This window comes from Oncorhynchus keta, chromosome 26 (assembly GCF_023373465.1).
Source record: "Oncorhynchus keta strain PuntledgeMale-10-30-2019 chromosome 26, Oket_V2, whole genome shotgun sequence".
NCBI lineage: Eukaryota > Metazoa > Chordata > Actinopteri > Salmoniformes > Salmonidae > Oncorhynchus > Oncorhynchus keta.
This window is the reverse complement of record NC_068446.1, coordinates 13,216,580-13,228,912: the sequence shown is the minus strand read 5'-3', so window position 1 is coordinate 13,228,912 and position 12,333 is coordinate 13,216,580.

Here is a 12,333-nt window from a genome sequence, read left to right as displayed (position 1 = left end):
TTATCCAGAGTGCATCAAACATGATTTAGAGCTTGTTTATGGAAAAGTGCTTATTTCTGTATTTCCATGTTGCAACTTGCTGAAAACTGTCCACAATGTTTCATTTCATATCAAATAGATAGCACAGCAAAAATTGGACATCCAGAGTGCATCAAACATGATTCAGAGCTTGTTTATGGAAAAGTGCTTATTTATGCATTCTACAGTGTTTTCATAACATCTCGAATAAACATACAAAACAAAATGTTATCCAGAGTGCATCAAACATGATTTAGAGCTTGTTTATGGAAAAGTGCTTATTTATGCATTCTACAGTGTTTTCATAACATCTCGAATAAACATAACAAAAAATAGTTTTATCCAGAGTTCATCAAACATGATTTAGAGCTTGTTTATGGAAAAGTGCTTATTTCTGTATTTCCATGTTGCAACTTGCTGAAAACTGTCCACAATGTTTCATTTCATCTCAAATAGACAGCACAGCATAAATTGCAGTGCATCAAACATGATTTAGAGCTTGTTTATTTCCAAGTGCTTATTGATGAAAAGTTTAAACCAGCACCTCAACCTGCATCGGCTGTAGAGGTTGTGCCAACTGTTGTTGTTGAAATACATATTCACGACAGACCCTATCAAGAGCACACATGGAATTCTCTGGGTAACCGAGAGGGTCCATGTCACCAATACAGGCGTTGAATTCCACATCTGTAAGCTGGGTTACCACATTAGAGATGGCGCTTGAAGGTGGTATCATAGTGGGAAGGGGATTGGTTGTAGCAGAAAATATTGAACCTGGACACGGCTCCAACTTGTGCACACTCAAGCCAGTGACATCTTTACAGTCGCAAAGTACATTGTTCCCCACACCACCACAATCCGAAGCAGCTGTCACCTATGAAGAAGCCGTGTCTGGCCCCAGCCGATATAACCTGGAGAGAGATGCGTCTACTGTGTCGTCCATTGCGATGATAATCCCTGTGGTGAAACAGTTGATTATATGTGCCACGTGTAAAATGAAGTTCAACAACTACTTGATTCAGCTGAACAGGCCCATGCAATGTGCTTGCGGCTGTGTATTGTGCAGACTGTGTTACAGTGAACAAAGTGGTTGTCGTCTACACAATATATTGTCCACAAGGGCCACTGTAAGCACCACAGCCAACACCCTTGCAAATTGCCCTGCTCTGGAGAATGTAGGAGACTGGGATCTGGAACTCAACATAGATGATATGTTCAAGACTGACAAGGACATCAACGTCCATGTGCAGCTGATTATGAACGAGGAGCAATCCTCTGGAGTTGACACCCTGAAAAGAAGTATGTATATTACCATCTCCAGCGTTATTACCACCATATTACCAGCGTTCAACCATCTCATCACAGTGAATGACATCATGTCCTTCAGGTACTGGGTAAACGAAGCAATGCCAGAAGAGGTGGCCTACAGATATGTCTGCATCCCTCATGTACCTGGGTTCTGGGATCACGTTGTGGTGGGAACCCGTCCCCTTCCCAGAACGGAGAAGCTGATCGGACCTGACCTTACCGAGATTGTTCAATGTGTCACTTGGGTCCTACAGGTTTCATTGGGGCTGTTTTGTCTTGAAGAAACAGGTCATTTTGACTATGTGGTGCACTTTGTTGCCCAGTAGAGGGCAGTCTAAGTTGGTCACAGTTGTTGACAACATACTGAGAAACATCAACTCGAGCATAGAGTTTAGAAGAATGGTATTCTATCTTTGTAGGTGGTTTACAGCTCAGTACGTGTCACCACAAGACAGGCGGCTTAACCTTGTGTTAGATTGTAAACCCAGTGAAGGTGCTACTTTGGTCCATGTCATAGCTTTGTTGGCCTCCAGGATTGGGATGGAAACAGTAATACCTCACCTGGCGCAGCAACGGGCCAAAGATACAGGAATACCAATAGCATGTTCACATGCCCCTCAGATGGTAATTCTGTAGGTACTTACATTGATATTGTTGAGGAGTTTAGCTCCTACCACAACGGTGGCGGTGATGTTATTGGTCTCACTCACATGTCCATAGCCACATAGTGTTACAGCTTCCTTTAAAGTAGAGCGCTGATGTTTGTATATTGTTACCTCAGCCTAAATGAGTCTACATGTGGGACCGTGTGGTGACATGATACCTAAAGGTTATTTTAGGTCTTGTTTGACAATGGGCCATGACTGATAAAATGAATATGGTGATGTTCTCGATTTCACGTGTGTACGGATTTATACCTCGACCATATTACACTGGGTAATGTGTATACCCTTTTGCACCTACCCTTTTCCACGTTTGTATCAGCCAACTGTATATATCTATTGCCTTGAAATAAAACATGTCTTGCACATATATATATCTTGGTTGTGTTTATTTGAAAGATGACAGCGACACCACCTTTTGAAAGACAATTGATGTGATAGTAATTCAGAATGTACTGGCTATGATCGGGTGCACATCTAGGTGGATTACTCAGTAGGCACTGGTTCTGTGTTAGTTCTACACGGCCAGGGTCCGTTATCACCGCCAGAGGATTCAGAAGCTAGTTCATTCAGCACAGGGACCTATCTGTGTACTGTCTATTTAGAACTTACAAAGGAAGGTGCTTACTCGCCCCCTTATATGCTGGTGATTCCCATGTGATAGGGTAGTGGGGTACATGGTGTCTAGCCAACGGCCCTGTGTGATGTCTTACTATGTGCTAGTGACAGTTCCACATCAATTCCATGCCCATGTAGACCAATTACACAGAGACATTGTGCTATAGCCACATATATGTTTTTTTTAAATGGCATTGAGATATCTAACAGAGTACATACAAAACATCCAAAGTGTACAAACACTTAGTAGGCATAGGGACCTTTTAACTGTGAAAAGGTGACAACATGTTGTTATACTACATCCCCTTCAGTTAGAGATTTTGTTCTACTGTATTCGCGGTATGCATCCTGAACGCTCACTCTAGTGACTGGTTCTCTCATATCGTCCAGATCCCGTTGAACAGCCAGGGTTAACACCTGCCTGTTGATGTAGGCCGAGGCGTTGAGTTGCAGTCCCACATTGTCAGAGAGAGTCTTTTCTGCACCGATTAACCTCCGCACGTCCAGTCTTCCCCGGAGCGCTCCCAGTAGATAACGGAGGTCTGCTCTCTCCATCTGGGTGGACAGCAGTTTGTTCTTGAACTTGTTGTACTCCTTCTGTTCCCCTATCATTGTAGTCATAGATTCATTGAGCAGGGCTATGTTGACGTCTAAGCGTGATATGGATCTAGAAACTGTGTTTATTGATCTGTCAACAGCGGCCTCTTCTTTCCGCCTAATAAGGGTTAGCTTATTCTCTTGCTCCATGGGGTCCAAGTACAGGGAGGTGAAGAAATTGACTCCGCATGAGAGTACGAAATCGGCCAAGGCGCATACTCCCCGGGCTATGCTGTGTGAAATACCGCTACTGCGCATCCTTGCCTCAATGAACCGTGGTTGTAATGAGTAAGCTATGTTTGTTACTAGCAGCCATTTCCCATGGTACTGCGAGGGTCCATTCAACACTGGAGGTGACGAGAGTACCGGGTGCTCTCGAATATCCTGTTAAAGATGGGGTTGATTAAGCGAGTGGTGGCATGGATGGGGTTGCAGGCAAATATACCCGTTCCACTGATTCTAGGCGCTAGCCTATCGACCAGTGTTTCCCGGGTCGCATCGCCGACACACATGAGCTTCTTGTCAGACGTCAGGCCTATAATGTAAGTACCGCAGAAGGCCACCCCGAGCATTGGCTGCATTATGTCTGTGGTACGCTTATCACCGTTCACTCTCTCCACGGTATCCTTGAAAGGATCCCCTATGGGATCGAGTACACATATCGGTGCTCATCGGTCATTGGACATAAACATTACACAACAAGTAGGAAATCCCAAATTCAACAATGAGGGGTTTGGATGGAATCCGTGGCTAATTGCAAGCATTGCAAAGCAATCATTATCCTGCTATTCAGGGTCTCTTTTCTGAGTTTAAAATGATAAACGTTTAATATTGGCTATGCTGTCAATGAAGCATGATATGTGCTGTGCTCAAAACAACTGTCATCTCGCCACCTTCTCCTCCCTCCTGAATCCTCCTCCCCCTCCCCCCCCTCCCTCTCTGCAGATGACTTCGTCAACCATTTTGAAAAGAAGGTCGACGACATCCGATCCTCGTTTGCTAAATCAAACGACACCGCTGGTTCTGCTCACACTGCCCTACCCTGTGCTCTGACCTCTTTCTCCCCTCTCTCTCCAGATGAAATCTCGCGTCTTGTGACGGCCGGCCGCCCAACAACCTGCCCGCTTGACCCTATCCCCTCCTCTCTTCTCCAGACCATTTCCGGAGACCTTCTCCCTTACCTCACCTCGCTCATCAACTCATCCCTGACCGCTGGCTACGTCCCTTCCGTCTTCAAGAGAGCGAGAGTTGCACCCCTTCTGAAAAAACCTACACTCGATCCCTCCGATGTCAATAACTACAGACCAGTATCCCTTCTTTCTTTTCTCTCCAAAACTCTTGAACGTGCCGTCCTTGGCCAGCTCTCCCGCTATCTCTCTCAGAATGACCTTCTTGATCCAAATCAGTCAGGTTTCAAGACTAGTCATTCAACTGAGACTGCTCTTCTCTGTATCACGGAGGCGCTCCGCACTGCTAACGCTAACTCTCTCTCCTCTGCTCTCATCCTTCTAGACCTATTGGCTGCCTTCGATACTGTGAACCATCAGATCCTCCTCTCCACCCTCTCCGAGTTGGGCATCTCCGGCGCGGCCCACGCTTGGATTGCGTCCTACCTGACAGGTCGCTCCTACCAGGTGGCGTGGCGAGAATCTGTCTCCTCACCACGCGCTCTCACCACTGGTGTCCCCCAGGGCTCTGTTCTAGGCCCTCTCCTATTCTCGCTATACACCAAGTCACTTGGCTCTGTCATAACCTCACATGGTCTCTCCTATCATTGCTATGCAGACGACACACAATTAATCTTCTCCTTTCCCCCTTCTGATGACCAGGTGGCGAATCGCATCTCTGCATGTCTGGCAGACATATCAGTGTGGATGACGGATCACCACCTCAAGCTGAACCTCGGCAAGACGGAGCTGCTCTTCCTCCCGGGAAGGACTGCCCGTTCCATGATCTCGCCATCACGGTTGACAACTCCATTGTGTCCTCCTCCCAGAGCGCTAAGAACCTTGGCGTGATCCTGGACAACACCCTGTCGTTCTCAACTAACATCAAGGCGGTGGCCCGTTCCTGTAGGTTCATGCTCTACAACATCCGCAGAGTACGACCCTGCCTCACACAGGAAACGGCGCAGGTCCTAATCCAGGCACTTGTCATCTCCCGTCTGGATTACTGCAACTCGCTGTTGGCTGGGCTCCCTGCCTGTGCCATTAAACCCCTACAACTCATCCAAGAACGCCGCAGCCCGTCTGGTGTTCAACCTTCCCAAGTTCTCTCACGTCACCCCGCTCCTCCGCTCTCTCCACTGGCTTCCAGTTGAAGCTCGCATCCGCTACAAGACCATGGTGCTTGCCTACGGAGCTGTGAGGGGAACGGCACCTCAGTACCTCCAGGGTCTGATCAGGCCCTACACCCAAACAAGGGCACTGCGTTCATCCACCTCTGGCCTGCTCGCCTCCCTACCACTGAGGAAGTACAGTTCCCGCTCAGCCCAGTCAAAACTGTTCGCTGCTCTGGCCCCCCAATGGTGGAACAAACTCCCTCACGACGCCAGGACAGCAGAGTCAATCACCACCTTCCGGAGACACCTGAAACCCCACCTCTTTAAGGAATACCTAGGATAGGATAAAGTAATCCTTCTCACCCCCCCCCCCCTTAAAAGATTTAGATGCACTATTGTAAAGTGGCTGTTCCACTGGATGTCATAAGGTGAATGCACCAATTTGTAAGTCGCTCTGGATAAGAGCGTCTGCTAAATGACTTAAATGTAATGTAAATGTAATATGGTTCAATGGGCATTTACCATAAGAAATTTGACACGCTCAAAAATCCTGCAGATATGCAAAATTTACTGGCCACAGATGAACTCGGGATGGCCGGGCATTGATAGTGGGTCTTCTCCATCGCTCGTTGTGTTGATTTCATTATGTCCATTTGTTTATGTTTTCTCACTTTTGCAAAGTCACTGTGCATTTGCAATATGGTGCAATGGGCATGTACCATCACGAATTTGTCATGCTATAAAAAGCCTGCAGGAATGCAAAATTGACTGGCCAGATGAACTCGGGATGGCTGGGCAGTGATTCTGGTTCATCTCAATCACTCGTTAGGGTTGATTTCAGAATGTCACTTTGGTGATGGTACCTCACTGTTTAAACATATTGCAAATTGACAAGAGTCACCAGCAAGTCACCGTCCATCAGTCAATTAGATATCATTCTGACACCAAACTGATACAAACTGACACCAAACCCCCTTTTTCCAACTCATTTAGTAGCCAACTATCACATACTTCAGAGCTGGCCCAAAATTCACAACGCCTTCGGTTCAAACCATAAAAACACATAAAACACGTAGTTACGTTCTAGCTGCGGGTCCATTTCTTATGTTATGTGTAGGCCTAGCTGAGGCAACCCCGAATCCCAAGTTTCGGCTCGATAGGTAATTTGGTGTCCGAGCAAAACCCTAATTGGTGCTGAAAATCCACTTTTTTCCATGACTTGCTACGGGGTCCTTGAATGAGCTATCGGACAGAAACGTTGGGGTCTGCCTATATGGGCCGAGACGGTCGCAATGCACCTAGTCCTGCGACTCTGGGACATTTCTAAATGTAGTCATTTTCGTGATGCAAAAATGAATTGAAGTCATTGCAAATGTATGAGGCTGTTTCTCGGTACGAAAACCTTCTAGAGCCACGTAACTCACCACGCACTATCGACCGGAGGTCTAGAACAGGATTCTAAAGTTTCGGAACTCTAGGTTGGTTCTTTAAAAGTTCCAACAAGGTTAACTGATGCAGGCAGTGTATGTCTCTACGGACCCCAATGGGTCCCTAATTCCAAGCTGTGTGTGTGTGTGATTTAGTTTTCCTTTGAAATTTTATGGTGAAAATGACTGATTTACAGTTCATGGGGGTTGCCTAATCACATAAATGAAGTTTTGGAAAGATCTGATTTTTTTAACCCCTCGAAACAGCCCCTGAGACACCAATTATGGCACTTCCGGTTGGCACAGGAAGCTATAAGTCAACACATATCCTTATTGGGGTATGCTGGATATACACATTTAGGGTGATTTTAACCACTTCCCGTTGGTTCAGGAAGCTTAGAATCAACACAGGTAAACCTCATACTGGCCTGATTGACTGTTACCAAAGACAGGTTCATACGGCATTCATAACCCATATAGGCTTCAGGTTGAATTTAGGGGTGCAGGCAATGTATTCATATGGGGAGAGAAGTCAATGCAAACTCTTTGAAGTAAACACCTTCTTTTAACTATTAAGGGTTAATGCCACATGGTCAAGGTTAGGCTTGCACGGATCAGGAGGACCTTGGGAACGTACCCGAGGTCGAATTGTGCTTCTCACCCTAACGGTTCTCTCACTGTCACCCAAAAGCAAATGACGTTGTGGGGCAGGCTTCATTTTGGGCCTACTTTTTCTCATGGTCACTGCGCTTAGACCGAGCGAGCTACGGTCAAGCGGGATATCTCGTTGAACTCGGCACGGCCTAGAGAATATGGAAATGCCATTGCAGGCTCTGTGTGTCTTTAAGCACCATTGAAAAAAAAACCCACCTATCTTTGAACATCACCAATCTGTCATTGTACGATTTCTCTTAAATGACGATAGATAAATGGCTGGTTCTTTTTTTATTGACACCGGAGGCTCCTTGACTTTGACGTGAAGTGGAAAAATAATTTCTCTATTTTCATTTTGGACCTTTAATCCCAGAAAAATGGCCATAACTCAAAAACCGTTGAGGCCTAGGGGGCGGCAGCGTAGCCTAATGGTTAGATGGTTGGACTAGTAACCGGAAGGTTGCAAGTTCAAACCCCCAAGCTGACAAGGTACAAATCTGTCCTTCTACCCCTGAACAGGCAGTTAACCCACTGTTCCTAGGCCGTCATTGAAAATAAGAATTTGTTCTTAACTGACTAGCCTGGTTAAATAAAGGTAAAAACATTTTTTTTTTAAATAAATAAAAAAAATACAACAAAAATCTTGTTCGGGGCCAACTGCCCATTATGCCAAACCTACGCTCACCAAGTTTCGGCTTCTAAATATTTTCAGTTTTCGAAAATGAAGGCCCCGTCGTGATTCGTGATGTTTTGTCCAATAGTAATATGATTGCTTATGCACTCTTGCGGGATTTTCCGGGACAGCGGAAAAATGACCAAAATTGGATTATTTTATAAAACGGAAACCGAATGTCCGACAAAGTTCATTTGATGACTTCCCGGTAGGTCCGGCCTTGCCGCTTGACCCGACGCCGTCCGCGAATTTTACAAACGTTTTCGGACGTCTAGTAAGGGACCGTACATTTGCAATATGGACTTTCTCACTAACCATACAGCAAATGCCGAAATGTTCCCTTAAAACCTGTTAGGGATGATGTGAATTTTTTCAGCTTTTCGCAGCTTTAAAAAATAAATTGCGCAACATTTCAAAGTCCTGCTACTCATGTCAGGAATATAGTATATGCATATGATAAGTATGTGTGTATAGAAAACACTCTGAAGTCTCTAAAACTGGTTAAATCGTGTCTGTGGCTATAACAGAACGTGTTTAGGAGTAAAAATCCCAGGGAAAACTGTTCACCAAAAACACAAAAAAAATATTAATCCGCCAGTCATTGTCTAAGGCGATAGAAAATAGATGAGGTTCCGTTTACAATGCCTACAGCTTCCACACGATGTCGCCAGTTCTAGCATTTCATGGTTGGTTTATCCTTGGTGGGATGATGTATAGGCACTTCCTGTCTTGGTGCGCACCGGAGGAAGTTATGAAAGTGAAAAAATGGACGATGATTTCAAGACTTGCTGCTATCGAATACAGATCGCCCGTGATCAATTTGATCGATTATTAACGTTTATTACTACCTAAAGTTGGTTTACATAAGTAGTTTGAAGTGATTTGTAAAAGTTTATAGGCAACTTTATTAATTTTAAAAAGTGACGTTGCGTCTTGTAAAGGTGAATTTTCCTGGATCAGACCGGCCTTCATAAAATGACATTTTGGGTATACAATGACGGATTTAATCGGGAAAAAGACCCAATTGTGATGTTTATGGGACATATAGGAGTGCCAACAAAGAAGCTCGTCAAAGGTAATGAATGTTTTATATTTTATTTCTGCGTTTTGTGTAGCGCCGGCTACCGCAAAATCTTTTGTTTAGGTTTCGTTCAGGTATTTCGGGGGGTGCATGCTATCAGATAATAGCTTCTCATGCTTTCGCCGAAAAGCATTTTACAAATCTGACATTCACAACGAGTGTAGCTTTAATTGGGTATCTTGCGTGTGTGTTTTAATGAAAGTTTGAGTTTTATCGAGTACTATAGGTGGCGCTCTGAAATTTCCGCTGATTTGGTTCCTGTACAGGAACCACCATCCGTAACAGGTATGTAAGGACTTTAGAGAAAAGCCACTCATAGACATGTTTTTTCTAAAATCAATGATTTTAGATAAAGTAAACAGTTAGAAACTTAGTGGTATTTGAGAGATATGAGAGAAAAGGGTTACGGTTTAAATCGGTAAATATATATATTTAAGAAAATATATAAGTAGCACAGATACTTCTTAAAAGTAGATAAGAAACTTGACAGAGTATTGGTACAGGATTGACATGAATGGACGCCCAAGGGAGAATTGGACTTGTGGAAAATTAAAGGGGCTCCTACATGATGATGTCAGACATTAGGATAATTTACTAATCTTACCTAAGTCATTGTTTAAGAGTAGGCAAGGTTGTTACCTGGGCAGAACCAGGTAACAAAGGGGGGATGCACATTGGCATAATTAAATTACAGTAACACTTTCTGAATTGTTAGAGTTAGACCAACAGTTTAAAGTAATACAGAAAATATTGGTATTTGAGTTGTGATTGCGGACTATTGACCAAATTATCAGGAGATGTTGATGTGTTTTCCCTCCAAAATTAAACAGAAACAATCATTTCAGAGCTATTTGTTTAACCTGTTCAGGATACCACGGTTTACTGCCCCTTCTGGAGGATTTGGGTACCCATATAAAACATGATACATTTTTGTCAAAAGTTGCTAATATATGCAAATAAAATATTATTATTAAAATATTATCGAATAGAAAACACTCTAAAGCTTTTAAAACCGTTTAAATTATGTCTCTATGTATAGCAGAACTCTCAAAATGTGCATTTTCCCAAAATATCTCTTCTCATCTGAAAAGTTGGGTCACCTTTGATGCACGTGCATTTGCAATATGTTTCAATGTGCATTTACCATATGAAATTTGACCTTGCTCAAAAATGCAAAATTGACTGGTCTGATGAACACAGGATGGCCGAGCAGTGATAGTTGTACATTTCCATCACTCGTTGTGTTGATTTCATCATCTCCGTTAGGTGATGTTTTTTCACTATAGAATCATATTGTAAGTGCACGTGCATTTGCAATATGTTTCAATGTGCATTTACCATATGAAATTTGACCTTGCTCAAAAATGCAAAATTGACTGGTCTGATGAACACAGGATGGCCGAGCAGTGATAGTTGTACATTTCCATCACTCGTTGTGTTGATTTCATTATCTCCGTTCGGTGATTTTTTTTCACTATAGAATCATATTGTAAGTGCACGTGCATTTGCAATATGTTTCAATGTGCATTTACCATATGAAATTTGACATGCTCAAAAATCATGCAGAAATGCAAAATTGACTGGCCAGATGAACACAGGATGGCCTGACAGTGATAGTTGCTCCTTTCCATCGCTCATTATATTGACTTCATCATGTCCATTTTGTGATGTTTTTCACTATAGAATCATATTGCAAATGCACGTGCATTTGCAATATGTTTCAATGTGCATTTACCATATGAAATTTGACATGCTCAAAAATGCAAAATTGACTGGTCTGATGAACACAGGATGGCCGAGCAGTGATAGTTGTACATTTCCATCACTCGTTGTGTTGATTTCATCATGTCCATTAGGTGATGTTTTTTCACTATAGAATCATATTGTAAGTGCACGTGCATTTGCAATATGTTTCAATGTGCATTTACCATATGAAATTTGACCTTGCTCAAAAATGCAAAATTGACTGGTCTGATGAACACAGGATGGCCGAGCAGTGATAGTTGTACATTTCCATCACTCGTTGTGTTGATTTCATCATGAACATTAGGTGATGTTTTTTCACTATAGAATCATATTGTAAGTGCACGTGCATTTGCAATATGTTTCAATGTGCATTTACCATATGAAATTTGACATGCTCAAAAATGCAAAATTGACTGGTCTGATGAACACAGGATGGCCGAGCAGTGATAGTTGTACATTTCCATCACTCGTTGTGTTGATTTCATCATGAACATTAGGTGATGTTTTTTCACTATAGAATCATATTGTAAGTGCACGTGCATTTGCAATATGTTTCAATGTGCATTTACCATATGAAATTTGACATGCTCAAAAATGCTAAATTGACTGGTCTGATGAACACAGGATGGCTGAGCAGTGATAGTTGTACATTTCCATCACTCGTTGTGTTGATTTCATCATGTCCATTTGTTTATGTTTTCTCACTTTTGCAAAGTCACTGTGCATTTGCAATATGGTTCAATGGGCAGGTACCATCACGAATTTGTCATGCTATAAAAATCCTGCAGGAATGTGAAATTGACTGGCCCGATGAACTCGGGATGGCTGGGCAGTGATTCTAGTTCATCTCCATGGCTCGTTAGGGTTGATTTCAGAATGTCACTTTTGGTGATGGTCCCTCTCCGTTTAAACATATTGCTAATGTACAAAAGTCAACTAGCAAGTCAGTGTCCACCAGTCAATTAGATGTCATTCTGACACCAAACTGATACCAATTGACACCAAACCCACTTTTTCCAACTCATTTAGAAGCCAACTATCACATATGTCAGAGCAGGCCCATAATTCACAGCGCCATTAGTTTAAAACATAATAAAAACGTAAAACACATAGTTACGTTCTAGCTGCGGGTCCAGGTCGGACATTATGTGAAGGCCTATGTGAGGCGACCCCGAATCCCGAGTTTCGGCTCGATAGGTCCTTCGGTGCCCGAGTAAAACCCTAATTGGTGCTGAAAATCCAATTTTTTCAATGCCTTGCTATGGGGT